General features: G+C 26.5%; 1 protein-coding gene across 2 annotated transcripts in view; it reads right to left on the reverse strand.

Moving 5' to 3' along the window:
• Positions 1 to 7748, reverse strand: part of LOC129909069 (transient receptor potential cation channel subfamily A member 1) — a 67058-nt gene extending 59310 nt beyond the window's left edge. For both annotated transcript variants that reach the window (XM_055986015.1, XM_055986014.1), the window contains exon 1: positions 7734 to 7748. The gene's annotated coding sequence lies outside the window, so the exon portion shown is untranslated. The remainder of the gene's footprint in view (positions 1 to 7733) is intronic.
• Between the last annotated feature and the right edge of the window lie 1266 nt (positions 7749 to 9014).

Consider the following 9014-nt stretch of genomic DNA (forward strand, 5'->3'; position numbering starts at 1 on the left):
CTTTTTGAGTTACATTGCACGGCGCGGAAAAAAACGTTTTTCGAGAAAAATTCGTTTAAAGTTTTCTTTTTTGTACTGTGGTAGGCTCGGAACGCATGGGTTTCAGGACTATCTAGTGACTTTTGAGGTTTCATTTAAGGCTTAGACCACTAAAATAGTTTCTTCGGTTGATAAATCATTTTTTAGGCAAAAAATTAATAATGCAAAATTAAAAAAATTCCAGAGGGTTTTCCCCCCTTAAGGGAGTTGTTTTATCTTTAAAATAATATTTTTTTTATTTTTGTGTTTACATATCTTTGTTTTTTTTTTACTTGCTCTATAGGGCAAGCATTGGTTTAGTGTAGAAACAAAATTTGAGGTTTTAATCAAAACCAACATTACGGTCATGCCTTCGCGTCGTCCGTCGGTCTGTGCGTACGTGGGTCTATCTGTACATCAAGCTAGGGCCTAAACGGATGGATGGATTTGCTAGAAACTTGGTAGAGATGATTTTAGCGTAATTTCATAGACCCATTTTTAAAATTTTTTAATGTCTCCTTTTAAACGCACATATCTCCCATATACCGTTTTCAATATTTTGGAATTTTCTCGAAAACGGCTCTAACGAAAACGATTTTGATTCAATTTGAACGAAATAGTCTTTAGTATTGACTCTAACAAAAGTGCGTTTTTATTTTTTCTCAAAAAATTCGGAGAAAATTTACAGACAGGTATTTCTTATCATTTTAAAATTTAAAGTGTAAAATGTAAGAAAAAAAATTTTTTTTTAAGTCTTTGGTAAAAAATTTTAAAAATTTAATTTTTTAACTATGTATATTTTTACAAATTCAATCCTAAGTGGGCTTTAGGTCTGGTTTATAATTTTTTTCTATTTTGTCTCCGACATTTCGACCGTGTTTACATTTATCTTCAGGGCTAATTATTTAAAAAAAATAAAAAAATTAGGTATAATAAATGCTAAAAATCTATTATCTATACTTACAGAGTATTCTATCTTCTATTTTTAAGAGTTTAATCATAAAAATTTTTTAAGGTTTTGTTTGTTTTTGTTTGTTTTTATTTTTAAATAAACTCCTGCTCAAAATTAACGCACACATTTTTCGTCTGAAGTTATACCAATGCATCTTATTTTAAAAGGCTTTAAAATCCTTTGGTGCATTTTTTTGTGTTTTGTTATTGTTTAGCAAGTCGAAAAAATGCTAAACTGCAACAGTATTATCAACCAAAAAAAAGATAAACCAAATTTAACAATTCAAGGTCTGAAAACTGATTATAAAATAATTTTTATTTTTAAGAAGAAAAATTAAGAAAAAATGGAAGCGGGTGACGGTTCTTTCCCATAATTGTATGCAATACTTGGTATAGTCTCCTCTAGCGCATATGACAACCTGGAGTCGTTTGTCCATTCCACTAATTAACTTTTGAAGGTTTTGTTTTAACACTTCTTTCACTGAAGTTTTCAGTTGATCAAGACTGCTTGGAGGTGGATTTCGGTCGCGAATGCATCTTTTCAATATTTCCTACACATGTTCTATTGAATTCAAATCCAGATTTCTGTGTGGTTAATCTGAAGCTGGAATATTAAAATCTTGAAGATATTCTCAAACTACTCTAGCATGCATTATCGTGCATCAGACTAAACTGTGGACCAAATCTAGGGGTGATTGGAACCAGATGCTGTTCGAGGGCATCAGTCAAGTATTTTTGGGTACTTAACTTAGGTCTAGAAAGGCTCGGTAACTCCGTAGGTGTTGTAAAGCAGATTTAACTCCATGAAATTTTATGACTTTTCTTTAAAAGGCTCGCGGGTTAACAGACAGACTTCAGCAAATCTCTCCCCAAATCTTCCCGACAAACATATTATTCCATACCTTTAATTTAAGATCACTATTGTCTCATTTGAGAAAATAACCATGATGCTGTGGCATAAAGTAATAGCAGGACTTTACTTTAAAATAAATAGGATATGCGTTAAATTTGAGCAGGAGTGTATTTTAAAATTCAAAAAATTCGAAGTCTTGAAAAAATAATAAAATAAAAACAAACAAAAACAAACAAAACATTTAAAATTTTTTAAGATTAAACTCTTAAAAATATAAGATAGAATACTCTGTAAGTATAGATAATAGATTTTTACCATTTATTATACCTAATTTTTTTATTTTTTTAAAATAATTAGCCCTGAAGAAGACTGTAAACACGGTCGAAACGTCGGAGACAAAATAGAAAAAAATTATAAACCAGACCTAAAGCCCACTTAGGATTGAATTTGTATTCAAAAATAAGGTCACGAAGATAGGAATTATTATGTATATTTTTTTTTTTAATTTTTATTTTCGAAACTTAAATTTCCAATAGAAATTTAAGATAAAGATATAAAGATTAAAGTACAAGAGCAAGTACGTGGGACCTAGTCGTGCATTTTATTTTATTTTATTTTTATTCAGATGTGATTCAACGTTAGATTTTCGATTTTCAATTGTTTTCACATTGATTTTACTTTAAAAAATCTATTGAATTCCTCATTTTCCAAATTAAATTCATAGATTTTGAAATGGAACCTACCTACCCCTTTGCAAATCAAATTCACCTTTTATATTAAACTAAATATTTTAATACATAATTTCATGTAATTCCTATTATTTGGTGTTTTTCTTTTATGCAAATAATATGGTAAGTGAGATAATCTTGATATGATTTGAAATAATGGACGAATTTGAAGTTAGTTTGAAAATAATTCGTTATTGAATTTTAATGATATATGTATTTTTAAGTTCTTGAGTTTTAATTTTCAATCGACTTCCAAAAAAGAGGAGTTTGTCAATTCGTTTGTTAAATCATATTTTTCGACTCTGCGGTGATTCTTTTTGTATTTGATAGCTGGTAACGAGAAAACGATAATAATTATAAGTTTGATTCATTAAAGTCTTTTTTTTTTGATAAAAAGGATTATTCTGTACTTAGAAAACAATATTTTTCGAGGAAAATACGTCTAAGTATTTCCGTTGTAGCAAGTATTTAAAGTTTTTGGACTTTAAGGCAAATAAAATCCAAAGCCAAAACCACGAATTTTCGCCCTATTTGACAGGTATTAAAGATCATAAACAAAAAATTGCAAAAATGATTTTTGGAAAATGTATGCGTTGCAATAAATCATTTGCAATGCAGAAGTCCTTTCTTGTATATATTAATATAATGGGAACAGATATTGTACCCATTTGTTTATCATATTGATAAACTTAAATAATAATGGTACCAATTTGCTATAACAAGTGGATTGATAAAAAAATATCTTATATCGATAAGAAAGCTAGCAAAAAATTCTGCATTAAATTATTGTTTTTCTATGTAGAAACAAAATGGATATAACTTATTCCAGGTTCACCCACATTCACTTTGCATGATATGTATAAATTTTGTTTGACTTATAAAGCGTGGCGGATATAATCGTTATAAATTGCTTATCTGAAAATGATTACGAAAGATATATTTTCGATATCAACAGGGAGTAGGTATACACAGTACTGAAAGTGAGTGTTACTCATTTTCTAATTATTATTATTTACGGTTAGTGCAGAGATTAAATGGCATGCAAATATTTTAACACCTACTTAAGTAAAAAAAAATATAAATAATTATTTAGTCATACAGAGTTGAACTTTTGGCGTATAGCAAATTGAATGCAATATACATAATCTGTTTACATGGATTTAATATAGTTATCATATACCAATTCTAAGAATATTTCTTATTACTGACTAATCAAAGAAACGAGCCCAAACTAATAAAGTGGTTTTTAAAAATAATAAATTTATAATTGAAATTTTGATTATAAAAAAGCAATTACATTGATTGTATTCTAGTGAAATCAGGCGAATATATTAATAATCCTTAATCCTTTATGCTGAAATGACAAAATGTATCTTTTTTGTATATGATTGGAAATACTTTTCTTTGTATTTTATTGATAGTGTGGGACTATTCTATTTTTGGTGATTAGGTGAATAAACCCTTTATCATATTATGATATCCAGCGGTTGTCATCAGGGCGTGAAATATTACTCAAATTTGATTAAGGTAAAACCGCACTTGTTAAAGGTTTATTGGAGATTAAATTGTCTGTCGAACTGTCAAACAGCGTCATTACATTTAAATCAAATAGAAAAAGTGTTAATTATTTCCAGCACTGGCGAAAATTGCTATTAGGAATACACATAGCAAACATAAAACCTTGACTTAAAACAAATATCGCTTCTTAAAGTTGATAGAACTTACTCATTTTGCTCTCTATCCATGTTTTAAGAACTTATTATTTTATGAAGAAAGAAAAATTGAATACTTTTAAATATTTCCTAAGATCTTTGTATTATTCAGTGAATTTGCAAGTCTTAAATGAGTTTCTAACATGACACCGAAAACTAGTCAACTTTGACTTGAAATAAATAACTGAATTTACAATTTAATCACTTTGATTGAATATAATAGTAAGCGATTTGTGGTATAAGACTATTATATGGCAGCAATAGTCTAACTCTGACCTTTACAATATTAGCTTCTTTATGGAAGCCTGCAGTGTTGTATACTAATAATAATTATAACCATTGAGTGATTTTATTGTTATACTAAGCTAAAGTTAATATTTCTCACCCTTATGGCTACTGAATATCATCCAATTTGTCTGATTGGTTTCAAATCAATGATTCATTACACTGCCTTATAACACCTTAAGAACTACAATACATCATTATCTAATATTTTATACTTAGATTTTAGATAAACTCGTTGTTATGATTAATAAAATTGAAAATTAGGGCTTCAATGCAGTTATTTTGTTATAAGAATTTCAATAGTACGATGTAATGATTTTGTTATTAGCATATTTTGTTTAAAAAAAAATATATTTTTCATCTTCTTTCAATCTATATATAATTCTAATGAGTTATGTAAAAAGGATGCTAAAAATAGAAATTTACTCAATATTTAAAATAATATATGCAAGTTTAATTATAATTAAATAATTATTATCTTAATGCACAATATTAATTTCAACCACTCCTATATTGTATTGATATAATTTTTGTAACTTCTTATATCCCATTTTCTTTATCAATTTCATAAAAAAAAATTGATTATATCCACGTCATAGATAGATTATCAAGCTTCATAACAAAAGAGTTAAGATAACAAATTAATTAATGAAATAATTGAAAACATTTTCGATAGTATCTATTGGGACAGAAATTAAGAGATGAAAAATGTTGAGTAATTTGCACATATTTTTTTAAACTTCAAAAAAAATATAGAAATCGCTTAGAGTGAGAAAGTTGAAAAGAAAAAGATGCGGTTCAGTAGGAGATACATACAGTACCTACATTTTTTTTTTTCAAAAAATTATTTTTCATAGGACATACAGAAAAAAATATTTTGCAGAAACTAAGATACATTTAAGATGTTGTTTGTTTCCTTTGAAGATAGAATTTAATTTTTTTTTTTTTCGTTTTTTAATACAAATACATTTACGAAAATTGTACATAAAAACGTTTTTAAAACTTCAGCCACCAGAGCAAGTTCGTTACACATATGGCTTGAAAGGGCATCAATCATAGACAACTTATATGACCTTTTCATCCTTATTTAAAAAAAAACAAAAATTCAAAATAAGGAAAAGTATTCAAAAATGGAAAAGTATTTCAAAATTTAACGTTTTTGAAAACTATTAATTTTTCCTCTGTTTATCTAAAATTTAACTGATATTTAATTTTTTAATAAAATGTTCAAGAAAATTTTATTTTGGTCATGTAATAGTGCGGTTACAGATAAGTCATTTACAACTGCAAAAATGTGGTGTTTTATTTCATCTCTAAAGTTTGAACAGAAAAGCTGTTTGTTTGATGAATAAATCTGTAAATTAGCAGATTTATTTCAGATATATTAACCACCAATAATTAAGAGTCATTTTAATTTTTTCATCAATAGTTAAAAAAAAAACGGTAAATTTTCAAAAAAAAAAAATCATTAAAAGTCCTATAAGAAAACGGTAAATTTTCAAAAAAAAAAAACCATTAAAAGTCCTATTTTGATAGATTTTCTAAATTGACTCCAAATTTAAGAAAACATTTTTTTAGCAAGGTGAACTTAATTACTTTTTTAGAAAATTAACAAATGTTGGTATCCTTGAATTTTGTCTAAAACAATCCGTTTTTGAAGTATTGATAAGTTAAAGTCAAGAGTATGGTTTTTGGTTTGATGACTCATATTGCACTCTTTAGAAAAATCAAAAAAAAAAGAAAAAAAAAAAGAATAAACTGTCTTAAAATTCACTGATTTTTTCCCTGCTTATAAAATTGTATTTAAAGTTTGGTGATTTGAATTTGAGAACTTTGCCATCCTCTATCTTCTGATATAGAAACTACAGAGAGTAAAACCTTTGATATAAAATGTTCAAAATTTTAAGGTGAATTATTTTGGTTGCCAATATTTTATATTATTTATGTATTGGAAATGAAATAAATTGTTTTGAAAAAATGAGTTATAATTTTTGTGTGTACCATCGAAATCTCTTTCAATTTTACTGTAATGAAATATTTGTATCTCAAAAAAAAAATTTAAATTATTTTTTTGAAGCACTTAAAAAAAATTAAAAATATTATATCGAATAAAGTTGTTTTTAAAACTTTGTGCACAAAAAAACTCCACAAAAAGTAGCTAGAATGTTAATTTTATTTTATTATGATACATTCTTACAAAACAAAAAATCAAAATACTAAAGCCTGAACTACATAGAAACACAAAGTGAAAAAAAGTAAAAAAAAATTCATATTTTTCAAATAATTTAAATTTTTAAATGTTACATCAATGAATTTGTTTTTGGTTTTTTGTACTTGTTTAATTTGTATACTTTTTTTCACTTTGTGTTTCGATGTAGTTCTAGCTTTAGAGTGCCTGAATATGTTGTGATAAACAAAATCAAAATTTCAAAAAAAAAAAAAAAATCAGAAATTTCCTCTTTATAAAAATTTGATTTTTCAAAGAAAAATATTTTTTTTTTTTAATCAAAAAATTATTTTTTGAAAATTTTAGTTTTGATTCATACTAAAACAACTATAAAATACACACACTTTGGGATAAAGTTTATAATTTATAAATATCAAAAGGCAAGATATAAAAAAAAAAATTCACTCTTCAGTTAAAAAATTAAATAAATTCATCGTAATCGTTAGTGGCTAACGAGAAAGTTTAAAATGACTTTGTTAAATTTTAAAACTATGTCTGTTTGGGAACTGATTTATTTTTAACCTTTTTTGTAAAAATCAATATTTCGAAAACAATTTCAATTTATTTGGTGAAATTTTGTGTATAAAAAAAAGGAAAAAATAAATCGTTCGTATGATTTAATTTTTTTATAAGAAAAAAAAATGAGTTTTTTTTTTTTTAAATTGAACCTTCTTCTTTAAATTTGGTAACTGAAAATACTCCATAATGTTTAACAATTTTTTTCTGTTTTAATGGCCTTTTTTATACTAAATATTTTTTTTTTTTTTTTTTTTTTCAAAATGCTAACAAATCTTTTTAATAAGTTTTTAATTAATTTAATTTTTAGTTTAAAAAAAGGTTATTAAAAATTAAAACAGAAAATAATTGTTAAGCTAATGGATTATTTCCAGTCACCAAATTTAAAGAAGAAGGTAGGTACATTTTATTTCTCAAAACCAACATTTTTAGAACTTACTCACCTTAAAAATAAAGTTAATGGTTAGCCACACCGAGGATTTATTAATATTATTCAATTTAATTATTTATTTTTAACACTTTCGTAACTTTTAATATTTAATATTGGTATTTCTCTTGAAAAATTTTATCTTTAAAACAATATGTTTCCACTTCACTTCAAAAACATATGCGTTTGAAAAATCAACGTATATAGGTACTATTAAGACTTTATTTAAAAAACGTACTCCAATATTTCTATATGACTCTGTTCACTTAACTGCATAGTCAACTCATTCATAAACTCGTGTAACAAATTTTAAATTCCAGAACTGTAAAAATTTATTGCATCACACCACTTATAATATAACACTCCTCGCAAAAAAGCAAAAAAAAACAAAGTTATTTCCGTTCTGGAATGTAGCCGTCCGCGGTTGTTGGTCGTCTTCAGGGAACTCTTTCGTCTGAAACTGTGCAAATGACTGATATGGAAATCAAAAATATACTTACTTACTTTTTTGTTGCGTTTGTTTGTGTAATTATTGTATTCCACTGGTGAATAGTGTGAGATATTTACTAGAAAGGGTGTACAAAAAAAATTTAGATCTGGCAATGTCCTGGAAGAGATGAGCCATCCAATACGATAAATATAGATACGAGCAACAGTTTGAAGAGTGTTATTATACAAACGTAATTAATTACCCGGCTTGGTGGATGGCGGTGTGACAAGCCAATAAATTAGTACACAATACAAATTCTTGACATCATATTTGTCCAGGTAACTCTGGACACAGTTGAACTAAAAGTCTGATTAGTGACGTCAATTTAAAAAAAAAAAAACAAACAGGACGAAAAATAAACATTGACTTGCAAAGTTATTGCAAGTAAATTTTCACAAATTTAAATGTAAAGATGTCAAAAAGGATAATAAATAATTGTCCTTTAAACTGAAGGCAGACTCGTAATTTACACATTCCGTCATAGTGGAAAGTTCGATTACATCGGTTCAAAAGGTCAGTTATTGTCGGCATGGATGTTGTAAGGATTCATCATTTGAAGGCGTGTCTCTTATAATAGTAGAGCGTGAAGACGATAATTATTATGAAAGAAAAAGGCATCGCATCGTATGATGATGACTGTGAGAGTAATTTAGTTTTTATGGAAATTTAATTAATTTGGCTTTAAGCAGACATCACATTCATAGTTTTATTGCGCTAGCAATTTACGTAGAAGAAAAATACTTTCCCTTTTGTTTTTTTACGATTTTTTTATGTTTATTTTTGGGTAACCTATGTTTTTTAGCAACA

This window comes from Episyrphus balteatus, chromosome 2 (assembly GCF_945859705.1).
Source record: "Episyrphus balteatus chromosome 2, idEpiBalt1.1, whole genome shotgun sequence".
In the NCBI taxonomy this organism is placed as follows: Eukaryota; Metazoa; Arthropoda; class Insecta; order Diptera; family Syrphidae; genus Episyrphus; species Episyrphus balteatus.